The sequence below is a fragment of the Heliconius melpomene genome, chromosome 13 (genome assembly GCF_056956725.1).
Source record: "Heliconius melpomene rosina isolate 202511_hmr_F chromosome 13, ASM5695672v1, whole genome shotgun sequence".
NCBI lineage: Eukaryota > Metazoa > Arthropoda > Insecta > Lepidoptera > Nymphalidae > Heliconius > Heliconius melpomene.
Window position 1 is genome coordinate 891,314 of NC_140401.1, and position 4,911 is coordinate 896,224.

Below are 4,911 nucleotides of genomic sequence, written 5' to 3' on the forward strand. Positions count from 1 at the left end.
AGTTGCCAGTTCAATTTTTACTTAAAGAATAAAAAAATATTGAGATACTGTACAAAATCAAAGAAACAAACGACAAAAATGACGTCCGAATGCAATGTAAACAGTTCTTAGATTACAAAATACGATTTTATATATTAATCAATATTATCAATATTAACACTTATTGCTTTGAAGATAAGACTTATTATAGAGTAACAATAAAGGTAGTAAAGCCAGTGATATGATAACGGATGCCGAGATGTCGGTGTTTGTTTTTGTTTTTATTAGATGTTGGCATAGTGTTGTTTAAGTAGTACAGTTGCTGTGTAGGCTTCTATGCTTTAGTTTTGCTACTTGAACTAATAAAAGAATAATATCAACAGCGAGGCCGTCGTGATGTAGGGTGAGTGAGAGTGAGCTTGCGAGTGAGTGGGTTCGATTCCGTCACTTTGGGAAGGGACCTATTTAACATTTTCATTTCCCCGCTTTGATAACGGGGTAAAGCACCACGTTGATTTTCACCACTCAACACTTAATGCCTTTAGAATTCGGCGGAAATGGAGGCACAGAAGTATTATAATGGGAACGGAGTATCTTAGCACTAGGTTCCCACGTTCCATCAGTCTACCCTGCTATGGGCAGGTGGAGTTAAAACAAAAACCTATATGAGAATATAACCAAAACTAAACTTAATTTAAAAACATTGTTTTTCAATGTAAACTACGTCTAAAAATACTAAGAAATTCTTTCGTACAATATAGGTAAGGGACCCCTCAATTTATTTATCGAGTTACATCAAAGTCTATGCTTAATAATGCATCGCTTTATTACAAAATTCCTTCCTAAAAACATTGCAGAGTTTGTTCTGTATGGGGGCAAGTAATTTCCTTAGAAAAATAAAGGGATTCAAAGAAATACTACGAAAAGGGACCTGTTATTTTGTTTTGTTTAGACAGTTTATTTATCATACATTTTCTATAGCAAAATGTTTAAAATGAATAAATATTTGATAATATTTGGATTTTTAAGGTAAAGTTGGTCGTAGTAGTACCTGTACAGAGTACAGAGTAATATTCGTTGTTAATAAATCAATTTTTCAAAGCTTTGTTTGTATATAATTACAGAAAGTCTTGCATTTTAAAGAATATTCTCATATAATTCTAAATTATTTCGTGTCGTTACATAGGTATCTTGATGAACAGAAACCTACGAGACAATTATAAAAAAATAAATAAAGTAGCTTCTTAAGGCATCTTGGTAACACACTCTGTCTCCCTCATTTTACCTAATTTTTGTGACATTATTTGTAAAATGTAGAAAGGCGGAATCTAACGCCGCACTTCATCTTTGTAGCAGTTATTCCTTAACTGTTCTCAGTTTTGTTTTACCATTTAGTAAATGTGTGATGTGCAACTAACTACCCATCGCGTTGTAGGGCTACGAGCTCGAAACATGGATACTGATCCAGGATTTGTGACTAAGTAGGTTAAACGGTCTCTTTAAAATATGCATTAAATTTTTCCTCGGCTGATCAAACTACGAAAATGTCTATCTATATACAGAAAGGCCGTCGTAGCTCAGGGGCACAAGGTGTTACTGGTTAAGGTTGAGACGGTTGTGAGTCCGATCCCACTCAAGGAAATGAATTATTATTTATTATTTTCATTTCTGCGCTCTGGCACCAAGGCAAAAGCCCGACGTTGAGTTCGGCCATTAAACTCGCAATGCCTTGAAAAATTCGGGGTAAAGTGGGAAATGGAGTGACTTAGCACAAGGTTCCCTCTGCCTACCCTACTGTGTGCAGGATACAGCATAAAACTGATTTATTTTTTAAATTTATATGCAGAAAGGAAAGTATCACTCCTAAGGCAATAACCGATACTTATCATTAAGTGTTGTAAAGCTCATATATTGCTCTCTGACCGTTGGAATCCTTTTTGTTAACCCTTCGTAAATCTTCTTTCTACCCATTCCTTTTGAGGTAAGGCCTTATTTGGGGATTTTATCTTTGAGTATGTACTTAGGTAAGAACTTAAGTATGTATATCTACTTATATTTAACGTGTTGATATCTAATATGTCTACAATTTAAAAAAAAATATGTCCATCCATCATCCACCACCATCAGGTGAGTTGAATTCCCTCTCAGAGGGATAAGTTATTTTCATCTCCGTGGTCTGCTAATAAACAAAGAGCTGCATTTAAAAATTTAGCAGAAAGTGGAAAACGATGTGGCCTAACACTACGAGTATGATCCCATTGTCTACCCTGCTTGGTATATACTGAAAATAACGTCAAACCATTAAAATACATAATATAGATTAAAAATTAAACAAAACATAAATAAACAAAATTAACAATTCACTGATAATGATATTTGACAAAGACAGTAATTAATGAACGTTTGTTTTAAAAATAAACTTTACAAAAATTGCCGCCCGAACAGGGACTTGAACCCTGGACCCTTGGATTAAAAGTCCAATGCTCTACCGACTGAGCTATCCGGGCTACACCAGTTCATGTGAAATAACGTATCAAAAATCAAATATGAAACATAGTGTTTATAGTTTTATTATTTTTAATGATCTCTTTTCTGATAATCAAAATAAGCAAATTAAATCTAGTATTAAGATTCATTCATTCGGTTTCCTGCCGATCTTCTACGAAAATTTTTGGGACATTTTGTATAGAGCGACGGTACTCAACGCTGCGCTTTGTCTACCAGATCTATCTAGCAGCAAATATAAACGTGTAAGTATAAAGAATCTAGTGATAAATGTTTATACTCTCCACTTTCTTACTTTAAGGAATTGCATCTCTGGTTATTATATTTAATACCACCTTTCTTAATAAAATACATAAATATACATAGGTACGAGGTGTGTTCAAAAAGTAAGGTGACTTTTCAAATTTGGCGGGCAACGTACTTTCGATTATCGATTTTTTTATTTTGTTATGTTGGTACACTCTTCCCGAACATCTGTACCAAGTTTCAAGTGTATAGCATTTTTTGTTTGGTTGGGAGAGGCGTAAAGGTTATAAGTGTTTTGCGTGCTCGGCGATTTCTTGCTATCGAAAAATATGGATCAAAGGATTTGCATTAAATTTTGTGTAAAAAATAAAATAAAGTGCTCCGAAACACTTAAAATGTTGACAGTGGCATACGGTGAAACTGTTCTGAGTAAAAAAAATGTTTACAAGTGGTACAAACTCTTCCAAGATGGCCGGGAAGATGCCAATGACGAGCCTCGCTCTGTACGCCCAAGCACGTCAACAACTGATGAAAACGTTCAAGCAGTGAAGAAAATTGTTCTGGAAAATCGTCGAATCACTATCAGAGAAGTTGCTGAGGATGTTGGTATATCGCTTGGCTCGTGCCATGAAATTTTTTCTAACTTTTTGGGCATGAGACGTGTGTCAGCGAAGTTTGTTCCGAAATTGCTAAAATGCCCCTGCTCACTCACCTTTGCTGGTGAGAGATTTTTTGGCCAAAAACAGCACCACAATAATGCCTCAGCCACCATATTCGCCGGATTTGGCCCCATGTGACTTTTTCTTGTTCCCAAAACTAAAGAGACCTATGAAAGGACGGAGATTTGCAACGATTGAAGAGATAAAGACTGCATCGCTGGAAGAGCTCAAGGCTATACCGAAAAGTGCTTATGAGAAGTGCTTTGACGATTGGAAAAACCGTTGGCATAAGTGTAATGTATCTGAGGGGGATTACTTTGAAGGGGACAACATAAATATTGATAAATAAATAAATATTTTTTCTTAAAAATACAAAGTCACCTTACTTTTTGAACACACCTCGTATATACATTAAAAATGTTTCCTTTTCCCCGAATATCGATAAACGTAATGCGACCTTCAGTTGCGTCACCTAAAACACAAATAATTAATCGAAACCTTTACCAATTCTACAAATATTTGAAATTTTAATAAAGTATGAGATTTTATTCTTCTACACAATTTTAAATTAAGCATTTCTATAAATATCTAGATACATCTAGATATCGCTATCGCCATACATATTTTTATGACAATCATAAACACGGAATAGGCGGTGTTCGTTCAGATTTATTTGGACCATATCCAAAACATATTTATAAGGCACAACATGTGAGGAAACTAAAAATATTTTATGCAATTTAAGTATCTAAAGTCTTTACAAATAAAGTCCAGATTAGCATGGAGCAATTTTTGTTCTATGATACATCTTGCTATTAGTAAATGAAAGGCGGGTGGTACTAAATAAATAATATATGATGCACAGGAAATATTTTACATATAGAAGTAAGACGGTTGTCTTTACTTCCTTCTTCTTGTATCTTCCGTAATTTACCGTTCCGTATTATACAAACTTTTTAATAAAAAAAAAATAAAACGACTAATAATTAATAAAAAAATAAAAAATAGGCCTTTTAAATATTACTCTTGATAAATAAATTCTCAAAGTAACGTGATCTAAGAAATTTTGAATTAGTTATTACGACGAAAACCTTTATTTATTTATCCCTCTGTCTATTTTTATCTGCCTTCAAAAGAGAAGAAAGTTCTCAATTCTGTTGTAATTTTTTTAAATTAATGAATTGAAAGCAAATGTTAAAGAGCATTAGCAAAACTGTATCCCTTTATGTACATAACTTTTATTTTAATGTCTATGCTCGTTTCATTATTTCCATATTCAAACCACTACTGGAAAACAGGCTCTTTCTTATAAAATAATATATTATTTTCAACATAAATACGTAATAATTTGAAATAATTTTATATAATAAATTTAACTTTTGGATAATATGACTTATTACGATTTTCTTTAGAATGTACATATTTAAATGTAATGCGATTATCGTGTTTATTTTCCTTAAAATAAGGATTATTTTAGCTTATAACACATTCGTCATAATTTCTGGAAAACTAATTAGATGGG

The 4,911-nt window shown here is 33.2% G+C and overlaps 1 non-coding gene and 1 pseudogene across 1 annotated transcript; one reads left to right on the forward strand and one right to left on the reverse strand.

Moving 5' to 3' along the window:
* Positions 1 to 2,413: 2,413 nt before the first annotated feature.
* Positions 2,414 to 2,486, reverse strand: TRNAK-UUU (transfer RNA lysine (anticodon UUU)). The gene has a single exon. It is a non-coding gene; the product is annotated as a tRNA-Lys (tRNA).
* A 639-nt stretch (positions 2,487 to 3,125) lies between these two features.
* LOC146532386 (protein GVQW3 pseudogene) lies at positions 3,126 to 3,527 on the forward strand (annotated as a pseudogene).
* Positions 3,528 to 4,911: the final 1,384 nt, after the last annotated feature.